The sequence below is a fragment of the Lepus europaeus genome, chromosome 5 (assembly GCF_033115175.1).
Source record: "Lepus europaeus isolate LE1 chromosome 5, mLepTim1.pri, whole genome shotgun sequence".
Classification (NCBI taxonomy): domain Eukaryota; kingdom Metazoa; phylum Chordata; class Mammalia; order Lagomorpha; family Leporidae; genus Lepus; species Lepus europaeus.
In genome coordinates, this window is record NC_084831.1 from 116,268,641 (window position 1) to 116,286,683 (window position 18,043).

The 18,043-nt window shown below is 41.7% G+C and overlaps 1 protein-coding gene across 4 annotated transcripts in view; it reads right to left on the reverse strand.

Moving 5' to 3' along the window:
• Nucleotides 1-18,043, reverse strand: part of OTUD7B (OTU deubiquitinase 7B) — a 65,232-nt gene that overhangs the window by 29,382 nt on the left and 17,807 nt on the right. Inside the window, exon 1 of one of the 4 annotated variants that reach the window (XM_062192166.1) lies at nt 7,274-7,356. The exons of the other annotated variants lie outside the window; for them this stretch is intronic. The gene's annotated coding sequence lies outside the window, so the exon portion shown is untranslated. Of the gene's footprint in view, nt 1-7,273; nt 7,357-18,043 lie in introns of those variants that run through there. 4 annotated transcript variants of the gene reach the window in all.

Sequence of the window (18,043 nt, forward strand, 5' to 3'; positions counted from 1 at the left end):
GGGTTTCAGCTGCCTTGTCTATAACCTGGACTTGGGCTGGAGGACTTCTAAGATCCTTCCCAGGTTTAGAAGAGGATCGTCCCCAATCCAGCCTCCTAAGCTACAAACCTTACATTCTTTTCCAGTCTAATTGTTATCAATGTCTAGTTTACTTCAGTTTTGAGATCATAATTATAAGAAAGGGCTACTAATACATAAAGAACTTTTGGTCTAGCATACCTTAAACTCAAACTACGAAGATATAAAATAAATTAGTTCCCTACATTCTATACTTAAGAACTAAATTCCTTCAGAATGCATAGGTAAATGAATGACCATTCCTTCCGCTAATAAAAGCAAGAATTCCTTCTCCAAGCCCATTTTACTCACTGCCTTAGGCCACAGCAGATGGAAGCAGCCCAAAAAACTTAAATAGGTATACAATCAAAGACTAAGATTATAGTAGCAAAATGAATCTCAAACTTCTCTCTAAAAAAAAAAGCCAAGTAACAGTAAAGCCGCTTTCTTAATTGTTTGAAAGCACGTCGAAAATATACAATAAACACACAAATAGCAATCAGCATAAAGGTACTCAACAGAAAGAAGAGATATCAAGCCTCAGACACAGGCATCTGGGAGAGGGAAATTAGGAACATCAGGAAAAGGTCATGGACTACTCATAGCTCTCACATGTCAACATGCAGGTAGGTCATTCTTTTTTTTTTTTTTTTTTAATTGTTTAAATAATTTAAAGGCCCAACATTATCTAGAAAGACTTGCTCTGCAGCAAAAGTTCAAACACTAACCAAACTTCCTGGCAGACATGCTTGTATCTGATGTCTCCAGGTACATACCAGGGACTCCACCCTAACCCCACCCAACGGGAGGACAGATGATTTTGTTACATCACCACCAACACCTGGCTTGAGCTTCTCCAGTTCCACATGGGGCTATCAAAGCCAATGACTAATTCTCAGTCTGTGCCTTTCTCTCAACACAGGAAGAAAAAAAAACAAAAACAAAACAGAACAGTGGCTTTCAGTCTTCAAAATACAACACAGGATGCACTCAAATATTTATTCCCTGATTGCTATATAGACAGAACCCAGTTGGAGTCAAAATCCTCCAGTCTTCCAACTTAAATGGCCTTTAGCAATTATTAAATCCAATGTTTGCCCTCCACACAGGAACCCTTTTATTTCATTTCAGACAGATAAATCATCCAGTCTCACTTGACTACAAGCTCTGAAAGCGAACTCATTCCTTTGTCATGGTATCCACTTCATTGTCAGACAGCTCTGATTGTTAGAAAACTTTCTTCTAAAACTAAAGCAAAAGCTATTAACAGCCTCTCTCCCTCTATAATTTTCACAAAATGGTCCTTATTCTGTTCTGCAGAATAAAATCTATTCCCACACCTGATAGAATTTTCATGGAAAATTATTAAATAAAGCATTTCTTTACATAATTACTACTGTACATCAACATCAAAAGGTTACCATAGGGGCCGACACTGTGGCATAGCGGGTCAAGTTGCAGCTTGCAATTTGGCAACCCATATGGGTGCCATTTTAAATCTCAGCTGCTTCACTTCTCATCCTGTTCCCTGCTAATGAGCCTGGGAAAGCAGTGGAAAATGACCCAAGTCCTTGGGCCCCTGCACCCATGTAGGAGACCTAGATGAAGCAGCCATTTGGGGAGTCAACCAACAGATGGAAGAACTCTCTCTCTCCCTCTCTCTTTCTCTGTAACTCTACCTTTCAAATAAATAAAATAAATCTTTAAAATAAAAAAAGGTTACCATAAGCCAGTCAGTGGCCCTCATTTTACAAAATCCTTCCTTATATAGGTACTTGCTGGTACTTATTTGTAAATGTTTGTGCTATCATATAAACCAAACATGTTGAATAAATGAAGGAACTTATTCAAAATTCACTTCTGCTACTATCTGCCTCTCACTTCTACTTCACTTCATATCCTCTTTTTATAGCTTTATTAAGGTATATTTGATATCTTATTTTTTAAAATATTTATTTATTTAAAAGGTGCTGTGGCAGAGAAGGGAGAGACAGAAAAATCTCCCCAAGTGGCTGCAACAGCTAGGGCTGGGTCAAGCCGAAGTCAAGAACTCCATCCTGGCCTCCTATGTGGGTGGTAGGAACCCAAGCACTTGGGTCTGCTGACTTCCAAGGCACATGAGCAGAAGCTATATCAGATGTAGCATAGCCAGGACTTGAACCCAAACTCCAATATGGGATGCTGGCATCGCAAGCAGCAGCTTACCCCACTGCACCACAATGCCAGCCCCTCCATACCATCTTGAAGTGACAACAGCAATCAAGTTAATATAAGGCTACTTCAAAAAGTTCATGGAAACGTAGTGGTAGACATTGGGGCACAGCAGTAAGCTGGTGCTTGGAATGCCCAGTTCAAGTCCTGGCTACCCTGCTTCTAATCCAACTTCCTGCTAATGCACCTTGGGAGGCAGCAATGGGAGTCACCTTGGGAGGCAGCTGACGGCTCAAGCACTTGAGTCCCTGCTACCCATATGGGACACCAAGATGGAGTTCTACACTCCTGGCTTCAATCTGGCCCAGCCTTGGCTGTTGTAGGCATTTGGGGAGTGAACCAACAGGTGGAAGAATGATACCTCTCTCTCTGTGTATCTTTCTGTGTCTTAAGGTTTTTTTTTTTTTTAAGATTTATTTATTTATTTGAAAGTCAGAGTTATACAGAGAGAAGGAGAGTCAAAGAGAAAGAATGAGAGAGAGAGAGAGAGAGAGAGAGAGAGAGAGGTCTTCCATCTGCTGGTTCACTCCCCAGTTGGCTGCAATGGCCAGAGCTGCACTGCACTGATCTGAAGCGAGGAACCAGGAGCCTCTTCTGGGTCCCCCACACAGGTGCAGGGGCCCAAGCACTTGGGCCATCTTCTACTGCCTTCCCAGGCCATAGCAGAGAGCCGGATGGGAAGTGGAGCAGCCAGGACTCGAACCGGCACCCATATGGGATGCCAGCACTGCAGGTAGCGGTCTTACCCACTACACCACAGCACCAGCCTTGTGTCATAAATATTTAAAACAAGTTTTTTTTTTTTTAAATGTATTTGAAAAGCTGAGTGACAGAAAGAGAGAGAGAGACACAGAGAGCTTCCATCTGGTGGTTCACCTCCCAGATGGCCTCAAGAGCCTAGGCTGCGTCAGGCCAGAGTCAAGAGCCAGGAACTTCATCTGGGTTTCCCATGTGGATGGGGCCATCCCCTCTTCTGTTGCTCACTCAGACACATTAGCAGGGAGCTGGACTGGAACCAGAGCAGCCAGGACTTGAATTTGCAGTCCTACATGGGATATTGGTAAACAGCTTCCAATCCCTATATGGGATATTGGTAACCCACCACACTTTAACATTGCCCCATAAATAAACATTTTTTAGAAGTTTATAGAACTTCATAAAAAATGAACTTCTAAAAAATAAATATTTTGATGCAAGAAAAATTTGAACCCCATGGATAGTTTTTCATAGTAAGCTTGCTCAAGATCCCTCATATATGCAGTGCTTTCCAAAACACTATCTTTTTCATGATTTCCAACTTACAAGCAGAGAAATAAAAAATGCTTGAAAAGTTAGGTGGGTGATCCATTCTGGACCCAGATCATCTGAACCCATACTCTTTCTACTGCACCACACTGCTTCCGAACTACACCAATTCTTACTCATTTAACTCTTATACCACAGGAAAGGGCTGTGACTATCATATTTGTTAAAGATTTGGATAAATGCCTTATATTTTCCTCATTTCAAATCCTAACATATTCCTGAGCAATTCCAAAGCCCACCTGCACAATCCATTCAACAATTCTGCCGTTCAAGTCCTGACACCTCTGCTTCCAATCCCACCGCATTTGGGAGGTAGCAGATATGGCTCAAGCACTTGAGTCCTTGTCACCCACGTGAGAAACTTGGATTAAGTTCCTGGCTCCTGGATGCAGCTTGACCCAACCCTGGCTATTGCGGGCACTTGAGGAGTGAACCAGAAGATGGGAGATCGCTCTTTGTTCTCTGTCACTGTGCCTTTCAAAAAATAAATAAATCTTTTTTTTTTTTTAAAGACAGATAATTTCTCTAGCTGTTAAGATGCCAGTAGAAATCCCCATATCACATATATCAGACTACAGACCGCCTGGGTTCAAGTCCAAACTCCACTTCCGATTCTGGCTTCCTGTGAATGCACACTGTGGGAGGCAGCAGGTGATGGCTCAAGTGGTTGGGTCTCTGCCACCCACATGAGAGACTGGTTTGAGTTCCTGGCTCTCAGAGTGAACCAATGAGTGGGAGATCTCTATTTCTCTCTTTTTCCGTCTCTCAAAAAAAAAAAAAATCAATTATTTTAAAATGTGGGCTGGGGCTGGCACTGTGGCGCAGCAGGTTAAAACCCTAGCCTGCAGCACTGGCATCCCATATGAGTCCTGGTTTGGGCCCCGGCTGCTCCACTTCTGATCCAACTTCCTGCTAATGCACCTGGGAAAGCAGTGGAGGATGGCCCAAGTCCTTGGGCCTCTGCACCCACGTGGGAAACTCAGAAGAAGCTCCTGGCTCCTGGCTTCAGATCAGCTCAGCTCCAGCCATTGCAGCCAGCGGATGGAAGACCTCTCTATCTCTCTTCCTCTGCCTCTCTGTAACTCTTTCAAATAAATAAAATAAATCTTAAAAAAAAATTAGGGAGCAGGCTTTTGGTTCAGCAGTAAGGATGCCACTTGGGACACCTGCATTCTGTATCGGAGCACCTAGGTTTGAGTCTCAGCTCCGTTAATAATTCCAGCTTCCTTCAAATGCACATCCTGGAGGGCAGCAGATGATGGCTCAAGTAGTTGGGTTCCTGCCACCCACGTGGGCAACTGGGATTGAGTTCCCAGCTCCTAGCTTTGGCCTGGCCCAGCCATGGCTGTTGTAGGAATTTGAAGAGTGACCCAGCAGCAAGAAGCATGTTCATAGTCTAACGCTCTGATCTTTCAAACACATAAAAGTAAAAATTTTTAAATTTAAAAAGCACACAGCAGTGACCTTGACACAATCCCTATCCTCACATAATTTCCAGTAAGGAGAAAAAAAAAAACCAGAATTTCACAAACAATTGTAATAAATGTTGGGGCTGAGAGGAACATTATCTCTTATAGGGAGTCAACAAAAGCTTGCCTAAGGAAGTGATTTTTCTCTAAGAATTAAAGAATGAGCAGCAATTAGAGAGAAACTGGAAAGGGAAGCATGCTCCAAGCAAAGGAAACATGTCAAAGTTCTGTGGCAAGAAGAAACATAAAGGTGAGAACAGCACAAAATGAAGACAAAGAGAAGGCCCAGGGGACCCTGCAAAATGACTCGAAATTTCACCCCTACAATAAGGAGAAGCTACTGATGGGCTATAAGCAGGGGGAGGGCACTTCAGATTTGAATTGTCAAAAGACCGCCTTCATTACAGTAAGAATAGTTTGGATGGAACACAAGTGGATTTAAGGGTGACTCCACAGCCCCAAAGTCTTTCTACCTCACCTAGGAATCCCACAGGCACTAAAAACAACAAGAAAACATGAGTTCATTCTCTTATCTCTGTCCCCAACTCTTTCAAACTATTCCTTCTGCAATACTGCCCATTCCAGCCAGTGTCACCACATCAGCCCTGTCATTCAAGCCTCAAGCCTGGGAGCCACCACTGCACTTCTCTCTGACCTTTTCCTCACAAGTAATATTTTTACTAATTTTAAAGGGTTCTCTAATCCACCCAATGCTTTCCACAAGCAACCTATCTTTTATTCTGTTTTTATAAACTAGACCCTAGGAAATAGCTTCCTAACTTCCCCCTTTTCCTCTCTCCAGTCATTGATCAGCCTCTTTAAGCAACCACAGTGAACAATTTAAAGTGCAGTGTGATAGTATTATATCCTACTGTCTAAAATTTCCAATGGATCTGCAATGACTGAAGTGTAAGATCCAAATTTCTATACATGACAAATGAGGTCCATTCTGACCTGTCTTTACCTAATTCTCTAGCCTTAACTATCTCCCATTATTCCTTTCCTTGTATTGATAATTCCTCAAGTATACTAAGTGTTTCAAATCTCAGGCTCTTTATACATATAGTTCTTCTGCCTAGAATGACTCTTGGTCTAGCAGGGGAATGCTTAACTATTCTTTAAGACTAACTTCATTACTCCCACATTTACAAAGCATACTCTGGTTTCCAAAGCTGACCACTTCCTCCCTGGAGCATCAACAGAACCTTGTATTCTTTTTTTTTTTTTTTTGACAGGCAGAGTGGATAGTGAGAGAGAGAGACAGAGAGAAAGGTCTTCCTTTTTGCCGTTGGTTCACCCTCCAATGGCCGCTGTGGCCAGCGCATCTCGCTGATCCGAAGCCAGGAGCCAGGTGCTTTTCCTGGTCTCCCATGCGGGTGCTGGGCCCAAGCAGTTGGGCCATCCTCCACTGCCTTCCCGGGCCATAGCAGAGAGCTGGCCTGGAAGAGGGGCAACCGGGATAGAATCCGGCGCCCCAACCAGGACTAGAACCCGGTGTGCCGGCGCCGCAAGGCGGAGGATTAGCTTGTTAAGCCATGGCGCCGGCCAGAACCTTGTATTCTACTATCATAATGTTTAACACGGTGCATGGTATTTGTGTTCATTTACATGTATGTCTCCCCACTAAACCAGAATTTGAGGGCAAGAATCTTGTTCTTGCTCATGCTGTATCTACAGCATCCACCTTGCATGCAATCAGTTTTCATTCAAATGAACTAAACTCTATTTGCGGAGTACACACACACACACACACAACAGTATTAACAGTCGGTGTTGTAAATAAGCAAGTCTAGAACAGTGGCACATCTCTAACATATTTGCTTAAGATTGTTACACGACGGACTGCAACAGATTTCTCTTCCTAAACACTGTTTAGTTCAGACTAATACTGCATTAAAATCAGTCTGCATGCTCAGCTACTTAATCATAGATAAAAACAACCCCAAAATAAGTAAGGATTATAGCTAATAGAGCTCCGTTAAACTGCCTGAAATAATACTGACCCTACATTCTCAAATTTAACAACATCCACAGCTACCATTGTCCCACTCCCGGTTCCACATGCATTAGAGCTGCATCTGAGTCCTCTTCAGCTCCTCGAAAAACTCACTGGAAAACCCACAACATTCAAGACCGTCAAGAATTTTCAAAGGTCAGAGACTCCTCCATGTCTGTGATGTCAGCCCCAAGGAATCCAGACAGGGAGAAAGAGGAGGGACAAAAGCACTTACAGATTTCATACAGCTCTTGATTAGGTGGGAGGGAGAGATGAATGATTATCTTGGCAGATTGGTTTTAGTTAATGTGGGATCTTCCAACAAAATCAAATATAACTTTCTTAGAGAGAAATAAAATATGACCAAATTCCAGTCTCCAGGGGCCTATGTACAATTCAGAGGGATTGAGATAGGTCTGAAAAGAAGAAATGAAGACAAAGTAAAATATGTGGTAAAGCTTTAGCTATCACTTCACTTAAGCTTCCTCCCCTAAGAGGTTTTATGATTAACTGCATGCTAGACAGGAATTTGCTGAAGCTCACACAGCTGAGCTACACAGGTAAAAAAACAGCAGAATCCAGACTTCAATGAGCCCAGCCCATGTGACTCCTGAAACCACAGCACTCTGGCACAGTCAGCCTAAGGAGGAGGACTGCGAAACCATGGACAGTCTGTCTACATGCCAAGTCCACTCTCACAGCTTCAACTCCTTTTGACACCACACTGAGAGAAAGAACTGGCTCTGGCCTGAGGTGGGTAAGTAATATAAACACCTCACGCCTCAGTTTCCTCGTGTTTAAAGGGGATTATCTGCATTTCAGACCTCTTTTTAGGATTGCATTAAGAAATGGAATTAAGAAATCCTCAAAAAATACCAGTTGCCTTCCTTTTGTCCAAACACTGCCTCACTCCACTGGTGCCCAGCATTACTCCCTCCCCCACCCGTATCTTTCCTTAAAAAAACCTCTACTCCCCCCAAACAACTCACCCCTCCCGCCCAGCCTTACAACCATTTCCAAAGCACAGTTTTAACACACTGTCATTCCTATTCCACTATCTTCCAACTCTAGCCTTCAAGAAAATGTCCTGAAAGGACTCCCTTAGTTCTGTGTCCCCCGAGATGGTACCTCAAAACTAAGAGCAAAAGCTTAGTATCTGTCCTTTCCTATATGAACAGACACAGCTAACTAGCTCACTCGCCAACTTCCAGGATCAGCAAGTTCATAACTTTTACTGATGTTCTAATGTTTAATCTATCAGTCCTACTTCCCCACCTTTACTCCTTACTACTGATTACAAGTTCAAAGATTCTATAATATTCTCTTAATGTGATGTATGTTGTGTATTTTTTTAATTGAAAGGAAATGTTTACATTCTGCATATTTCTGGGTAGTTTTCTACCACCACTGTAGGATAAACTCAGGGAATGTCTACTTCTTCTCCTAAATTAAACTTAAAAGAGAAAAAAAAAAAAAAAAAACTCTAACTCAACCAACCTTATAATTAACCATTCCCAAAATAATTTATTTGTTTACCACGTGCCGTAGTGGATGTACACCATTAAGATCTCAAGAATTGTCCCTGTGGCTTCATCCTATCACTGGTGTGTGTGTGTGTGTCAGAATAAAATTTCACTATTTATTTAAGGGTTTCTGGTTTTGTATCAGGCCTACAAACAATAAAATGAATTTCCAGGAGACAAATCCCATTACAAACATCAAGGACTAGTTCCATAGAGAACTTATGAACTGGCATTTGCCTCTTCAGTGCTACTAATAAAAAGACTGCATTATGGTTATTTGGGCAATTTAATAAATTGGAAGTCTGTGCAATGGAAGTGATCTTTGGAAAAATGGGGGTGGGCAAAGTCAGAAAAAATATATCACAATATTAGCACAATAGTACCTTGAATAGAAACAGAAATCATGTTAATGTTTATTTTTTTAGATCCAGACCAGCATGTCTATTTGTTACACAATGAATTCTTTCTTTTTCCTTTCAGCTAAGGCCAAGGATAGTCCAAGGTCTGGGTTCTCAACAATTCAGCTTTCAAAAGAATAGTCTGCAAAAATAAAGTTCTACTTGAGCCCTTAAAGATTCAGATTATTGACTTTTTGACATAGAGTGTTCTACAAATCAATACAGGGTAGGCTAATAGCAAAACATACGATTTCTCTGGAATCAATTTTCAAACATTTGGTTAGCTGGCAACCTTCTCTCTACTTCTTGTTTCCTACTACTAGACACTTCACTATCAATTATAGAATTTCCATTTGAAATAGTACAAGAAGAAAAAAATCAAATTACTATAGCATCTGCTCTTAGTTATCTATAAGAAATTAATTACTTTGTAAATTTCTTCTGGTAAATCAATCTTCCTCAGCACAACTACCAATTATTTAAAAGCCTCAAACAATTAGAAAAAAATTTTTCCTTTCACAAAATTATATAATCTAATTCAAAGAAATACATGTTTTATTACTACATTTTTAAATTTTTTAAATTTATCTGAAAAGCAGAAAGAGAGGGGGAAGAGAGAGACAGAGATTTCCCATCTACTGGTTCACTCCCCAGGTACCTACAACAGCGGGAACTGGGCCAAGCCAAAGCAGGAACGCCAGGAACTCAGTTGGATCTCTCAGTGGAATCCTATTACTTAGGCCATCACCTGCTATCTCCCAGGGTGCACATGAGCAAAAAGCAGATTAGAGAATAAAGCTAGGACTCAAACCCAGGCATTCTGATATGGGTAATCAGTGTCCCAAGCAGCAGCTGCCCCTAATTTTTTTTTTCCTTTTTAATTCTCCATTCTACAGTTCTACTTTTTGGGGGCATACCTAAAACTCATTTGAACACACGTAGGCCAAAAATGAAACATTCAGCTTACATTTGGTATTACTATATACTGCACTGTAACATTAGTTGGCCTTTCCAATATATCTTTTTTTTAAAAAAAGATTTATTTATTTGAAAGGCAGAGGCAGAGAGAGAGAGAGAGCGAGCGAGCGAGTGAGGAGAGGAGAGAGAGGAAGAGAGAGGAAGAGAGAGAGAGAGAGAAAGAGAGAGAGAGATCTTCCATCCACTGGTTCACTCCCTAGATGGCCACAATGGCTGGAGCTAGGCCAATCCGAAGCCAGGAGCTTCTTCTGGGTCTCCCAAGTGGATGCAGGTGCCCAAGGATTTGGGCCATCTTCTATTGCTTTCCCATGCCACAGCAGAGAGCTTGGTGGGAAGTGGAGCAGCCGGGATTTGAACTGGCACCTATATGGGATGCTGGCACTGCAGGCGGCAGCTTTACCCACTTTGCCACAGCACTGGCCCCTGAGCTGAGTCTTTTTTCTTTTTAGATTTATTTATTTATTTATTTGAAAGTCAGGGGTACACAGAGAGAGAGGTCTTCCACCCCATGGTTCATTCCCCAGCTGACCTCAATGACCGGAACTGCGCCTGGAAGCCAGGAGCTTCTTCCGGGTCTCCCACAAGGGTGCAAGAGACCAAAGACTTGGGCTGTCTTGTATGCTTTCCCAGGCCATAGCAGACAGCTGAATCAGAAGTGGAGCAGCCACATCTCGAACCAGCGCCCATATGGGATGCCAGAACCTCAGGTCAGGGCATTAATCCACTGCACCACAGCGCCGGCCCCGACCCTTAGATGAGTCTTAAAGCTCAGCAGGCTAGATGATGAGAGCATTTTCAAGATACAATTAATAGCCTTGAGATTTGTAGCTTTCCTCTATATTTTAAAATAGTCTAAACAGGCCTAACATATTGTTTAGCGTGTAGTAGATGCCTCACAAATATCTGTGGTTCTAATCTATTCATGTATGTGGATAATTAAGAGCTATCTATCCCTAAAATAGACTTATGAATTATTTACTAGTTTCAAATTCACCCCATCAATATGTATAATCAAGTCTGTAAGAACAAATATATTTATACAGTTGTCTGCCCACTAAGATTAGCTTTTCATTTGTTGCAATTTTTTGTTTTTAAAGCTCTTTTACAAATACAGCTTCATAATAATTTTTTTAATTAAAAACTCTTTAAGGCATTCAACCTCATCTTTTCTGATGGAAAACACATGCACACAGAGAAGTTTACAATGCTTAAATGACACTCAGCGAGACAGTCAGACACAGATATTCTGACTCTGGATATGGGCTTCATATCAGTCCTCCAGGGATGTGCCAATGAAATCATAACAAACTAGCCATGCAAACTCTACAGGTTAAAGAACTCTTAACGTCTTGCTTTCCAAAATACTATCCACAGTGTCTCCTAGTCACTACCATTCTCTCTACCTGCCACCAAGTCCACAAACATACACTTATTTCTAGGTTGGAGTTAAGATGAAATTTGGGGTCCAGCACTGTGGCCTAGTGGGTAAAGCCTCCACCTGCAGTGCCAGCATCCCATATGGGTGCCAGTTCAAGTCCTGGCTGCTCCACTTCTGATCCAGCTCTCTGCTATGGCCTGGGAAGGCAGTAGAAGATGGCCCAAATCCTTGGACCCCTGCCCCCGCATGGAAGACCCAGAGGAAGCTCCTGGCTCTTGGCTTTGGATCGGCACAGCTCCAGCCATTGTGGCCAACTGGGGAGTGAACCAGCACACAAAAGTCCTCTTTCTCTGCCTCTCCTTCTCTCTCTGTGTAACTCTAACTTTCAATAAATAAATAAATCTTAAAAATAAAATTAAAATTAAAGAAAAAGATGAAATTCGAACCAAGGGATACTGAGAACTAAGAAAGGTTGTACCTTTCATGGAAACAATCAAGTCTCTTATATTTAGCACATAAAATTAGTTAAGAGCACATAATACAATCTGACAATTTTGGTACCTGAGAATTTAAACCATATCCTTCTATTATTTACATAATTAACACATCCCATTTGGTGATTTTTTTTGTGAAACAAAATTTTTTTGGTGAAACAAACTTGGAGATGAGGTACATATAGTCTTTTTTCCCTGTTTGGTAATTTAGAATCATAGGACTTCTAGAACTAGGACATCAGAGATCATTCTACACCCTCAAGTTACAGATGAGAACACTTACAATTAGTTGAGTGAGATAAAGTGACTTGCCCAAAGCCACAAAATTAACCAGCGGTATAACTGGGTATGGAATAGAAATGTTGGCCTTCCTGACCATTGTTACTTAACTTCACATATCACCAATCTCAATTCTTTATGTGATCCACTTTATGTATTTATCCATAATAAAATGACTTTCCCCCTGCTACCCAGCTAAATCTTTTACTTCTTTTTCTTTTTCCCCAGCAACCTTTTATATAAGAAATACAAACTTCAGGCCGGCGCCGCGGCTCAATAGGCTAATCCTCCGCCTGTGGCGCTGGCACACTGGGTTCTAGTCCCGGTCAGGGCACCGGGTTCTAGTCCAGGTCGGGGCACTGGATTCTGTCCCGGTTGCCCCTCTTCCAGGCCAGCTCTCTGCTGTGGCCAGGGAGTGCAGTGGAGGATGGCCCAAGTGCTTGGGCCCTGCACCCCATGGGAGACCAGGAGAAGCACCTGGCTCCTGCCTTCAGATCAGCATGGTACGCCGGCCACAGTGCTCCAACCACGGCGACCATTGGAGGGTGAACCAAAGGCAAAGGAAGACCTTTCTCTCTGTCTCTCACTGTCCACTCTGCCTGTCAAAAAAAAAAAAAGAAATATAAACTTCATACATTTCATAAGTACAACTTTATGAACACAGTGATTCTTCCCACAATCCCACCCCTCTTCCTTCTCCTTCTTCTATTTCCATTCTTATTTTTTACTAGGCCATTTTCAATTAACTTTAAACACGTATGATTAACTCTATACTAAGTAAAGAGTTCAACAAATAGTATGGGGAAAAAAAAAACTATTCTTCAACTGTCAAGACAAGGGCTGCTCAAAGTCATTGCATCTCAAAGTGTCAATTTCACTTGTATAAATCTCTTATACAGATGAGTATCAAAGAAAAAGATATATACTCATAATCTAATCACTTTAGCAAATCCTATTTAGGAAGGGAAGTCTTCTATAAAAAAAATCATTAAGGTATGCCAAAAATTATGTGGAAATATTCTTCTAACATTATATCCCTAAAGTCTGAAGTTTTGGTGGCAAGAGGGTAGAACAGAATTATGTGTCATAAAGGAATAATCTTTCTTTATTTTCTACTGATCGCTTGAAGCCACAATACACTTTTCATAAACTTTACAGAAATCACAGCTCTCACTAAACTCTGAACAGGATAAAACACAAAATAAATCCAAGGGAGAGGGGCCGGCACTGTTGGCATAGCAGGTAAAGCATCCCATATGGGCGTCGGTTCAAGTCCCTGCTGCTCCACTTCCAATCCAGCTCTCTGCTATGGCCTGGGAAAGCAGCAGAGGATGGCCCAAGTCCTTGGGCCCCTGTACCTACATGGGAGACTTGGAGGAGGTTGCAGCCAACTGGGGAGTGAACCATCAGACCTCTCTCTCATTCTCTCTCTCTCTCTGCCTTTCCTCCTCTCTCTGTAACTCTGACTTTAAAATAAATAAATAAATCTTAAAAAAAAAAAAGATAAACAAAGCACCAAATTTTAACATATTACTTCTTGTTCAAAAGTATAAAGCTTGAAAGCATCAAAGCAGTAATTTTCCCCATATTCACAGTTACTCACGTAGCTGGAAACTGACATTTCTTCCACTTTGGAAGGGCCACCACCAATCCCCTCTGTAGCACCTAGGTCACTGCAATTCTTCCCTGATGAAAACCTTAACCTTAACCTCCTGACTCAACCATTCAATAAACACTTAACGCCAAGCAGGTGCCTAAGAGAAGGGAATGCATCAGCCAATAATCTCCAGCTCTCCTTTTGACAAGTTCCTCTAGTAGGCTGGTTCCAGAGAAAAGTTCAAGATAGGTATTGGCTAACTTTTTATTCAACAGAGATCTACTGAGTGCCAGGGACTTAAAAGAAAAAGGCAAAAAGGGAATTTTAAAATGTAAGGGTCTTTTCAAAATTTACTGTGCTCTTCTGGATTATTAAAATCATACACTCCTCTTCAAAAATGCCAATGATGAGAAGCTGACTGTGTAGTCTTTTGAGAATAACATTTAACCAAATATTTTGGTCAATGACACTATTTCCTTAATATTGCTACTTTGGGATACCAAGCAGGTATTGATCTCGACCAATGCAATTTTATTACATAAAATCCATATTACAGGAGTGTGGTTGCTCTTACCAAAAAATTGGGGTGAGTTATTTACCATATAGACAAATTCTTCCAAAGAAATGTACTGTAAGCCTCAAAGGTCAAACAGATGACAAATCATGTTAAACTTTCCTGCCCCATACAGTAGGCGAAAGTGTAGGCAACCCCTCACAATCACATAGTACCAAGCCAAGCTTCCAGAGTTAACAGGTCTCTGCTTTTCTTTCTCTGTTCCAAGAAAAGTACAAAATGCATCAATTAGTACATAAGTCATCTGGCATATATCTCATTGCCCTGAGTCTTTCTCCTTGAAATAATCCAATAATCCAACCTTTCTAAGAATGATTCCTATCCCATCACTATTTTTAATATTATTAGTAGTAATGCTGGTGATAAAAGTAATCACTGTTAGCTTTGCAGCTTACAAAATTCTCATTCAGGGAAAAAAATGAAAAGGGAATAAAAGGAAATGTCGGAGGCAACTATCTCAAACATCAAAAATCAAACCCAGTTTAACTGGCACTGAAAAACAAGTCTGTTCTATTAATCAAGAGTAGAATTCGAGACATTACTTCTATCATCAAAGCACAGAATTAACTCTGGCAAAGCAAAACCACAGATTTCCTTTTAAATTATGCCCTAAAATGCTAGGCCTAATTAATTCAATTTGTAAATATTCAGATCACCAAGTCAGCAACAATCTGATATTATAAATTGTTGTTAACCCAATTCCCTTTCCCAAATTCTTTACCCACAATTAAATGCTTAATGAATGTTCTTCTAAAGAAGGAATACTTAACAATGAGGAATCTGCCCTGGGGAGACAAACTGACAACACTCAGCATTCAAGTACCTTTATAAGATTTAACACACACACACTGTGCACCTATAAAGTATTATGCATTATTTGCAGATTACACACAGCCACATAAATTGTCAACATTATGAGCCCCACAACCCAAGTACTCCTGGATCACTAATACTAAATTGACTTGATCCCCAATACCAAATAATTCTAATACCTGAAACTTGGATCCCATCTAATCAATCTCCAGAACTCAAGTGGAACTCTATTCTTATTGGAACTCAGCTCCTCACCATTTTTTTTTTTTTGAGAATGAATTTTAATATTTTATTTATTTATTTGAGAGGTGGAGTTACAGAGAAAGGGAGAGACAGAGAGATCTTCAATCTGCTGGTTTATTTCTCAAATGACTGCAATGGCCAGAGCTGAGCCAATCGGAAGCCTGGAGCTCCTCTGGTCTCCCACGCAGGTACAGGAGCCCAAGGACTTGGGCCATCTTCTACTGCTTTCCCAGACCATAGTGGAGAGCTGGATCAGAAAAGGAGCAGCCGGGGCTTGAACTGGCACCCATATGGGATGCCAGCGTTACAGGCAGAGGCTTAGCCCACTATGCCACAGCGCCGACCCCACCCTCTCAGTCTTAAGTATGTTTTTAATGCTTTCTACTAGGTAATGCTCAAAAGAAATCCTTGTGTCTGTTTCTAAGCTGTTAACCCCACTCATCCCAGGTAGGTATACAGTGATAATGGCAAGCAAGCACTCAGATAACACAAGTTAGGGAACAGACCTAGAATCAGGTGAAAAGAAGATGCTATATATATATATATTTTTTTTTTTTTGACAGGTAGAGTTAGACAGTGAGAGAGAGAGAGAGAGAGAGAGAGCAGAGAAAAAGGTCTTTCTTCCGTTGGTTCACCCCTCAATGGCCGCTACAACCAGTGCGCTGCACCGATCTGAAGCCAGGAGCCAGGTGCTTCCTCCTGGTCTCCCATGTGGGTGCAGGGACCCAAGCACTTGGGCTATCCTCCACTGCCTTCCCGGGACACAGCAGAGAGCTGGACTGGAAGAGGAGCAACCGGGACAGAATCCAGTGCCCCAACCGGTACTAGAACCCGGGATGTCGGCGCCGCAGGCAGAGAATTAGCCAAGTGAGCCGCAGCGCCGGCCAAAGATGCTATATTTTTATGTTCTTCCCAACCTCAAAACTCTCTTCTAGTCCTCTGAATATAGAGAGTGTTTTCCATTGAGCTTAAAAGCAAGTTTGACCAGAGTCCCACTAACATACTCGCCAGAAAGAACTGGGGGAAAAAGAAAAATTCCACATTACAATGTTAACAACACATTACTCAACACTGCGCTACAAGTAAGAACTTGTAAGTGGGCAAGGAACTTTTAGGAAGCCAAGGAAGAACCTTCCCAGTACTCAAAACACAAACATCCAAATGCCAAAGCTGGTCAGTCACACTGCCAGTGTACACACGGGTATGAGTGGGTGGAGACCCAGAAAGAAGGCAAAGAGCTGGCAGGTGTGCTTGTCAGCAGTAAGACTTCTTTCTTGGATTCATCAAGAACATTTATAACAAAGAAATACTGGGAATCCCACCTATTTTAGGACTTGATTTATATATATTCACAGGAAACACACAATATGTACCCAGCAGAGTAATGTAATAATGGTTACAGCCACTCCCTTTGGAATCAGTCAGAGCTGTATCTAATTTTTCCAACTCTCCTGTTTTGTGACTCTGGGCAAGTTATTTAACTTCTCTGTGTCTTAGCAGGAACTTCATCTGATACTCTCTATGGAACCCTCAGAACCAGAAATAGTGCTAAACCATACTAATAAATACTTCGGGTAAATCAATCTGCAAAAGGGTGTGAAGAGTATCATATGGAATTGTTATGAGTACTAAATAAGGTAACATATAAAGAACATGCTCACAGTGTGACTGAGCTTAGGGTCTCACTATTACATGGAAAAGTTTGGGAGCCGGCACTGTGGCACAGCAGGTAAAGCTGACATCTGTGATGCTAGCACCCCTTATGGGCACCAGATCAGGTCCCAGCTGCTCCACGTCCTGTGTCCAGCTCCCTGATAAGGCACCTGGGAAAGCAGCAAAGGATGCTCCAAACTCTTGGGCTCCTGCACCCATGTGGGATACCCAGAAGAAGCACCTGGCTCCAGCCATTTTGGCCATTTGGGGAGTGAATCAGCAAATGGAACATATATATCTCTCTCTGTCTCTCTCTTTCACTCTCTAACTCTTCCTTTCAAATAATAAAAACAATCTTTAAAAATAAAAATAAATCTTTAAAAAATGGTAAAGTTTTCTTCTACTTGCTTCCCCAGTAGATCAGAAGTTATTTTTTCTTTTTAAAGTTTTAGTTTTATATTTATTTGAAAGGTAGAGTGACAGAGACATTGAGAGATCTTCCACCCACTGGTTCACTCCCCAAATGGCCACAACCACCAGAGCTGGGTCAGGTCGAAGCCAGGAGCCCAGAGCTTCTTCTGAGTCTCCCATGTGGGTGCAAAGGCCCAAGCAATTGGGCCATCTTCTGCTGCTTTCCCAGGCACATTAGCAGGGAGCTGGATTGGAAGTAGAGTGGCCAGGTCTCAAACCAGCACCATATGGGATGCTGGCATTACAGGCAGCTGCTTAACCCGCTATGCCACAACACCAGCCCCAGATCAGAAGTTGTAACAGAAAAGCCACAGCAAGGAACAAGCTAGGATAAGGACTGTAGAAGCCAAGCACTGATAGCTATTTAGTACTAGAGACCTAGTCATAAAATTCAGGAATATTTAGTCTTGGCAGATGTAATTAAATAACAGTACCAGGCCCTTATAGTAGGAGCATAATAATTGTTAGTTGATTCAGAAAATGCTATTTAGAATCCTCATGTAAGGATCAACAGATAAAACCTAGCCAAAACACAAAAGGAGTGAGGGTTAGGCACTGTGGCATAGCCTATATCCTATAATGGAGTGCTGCTTCAGATCCAGAT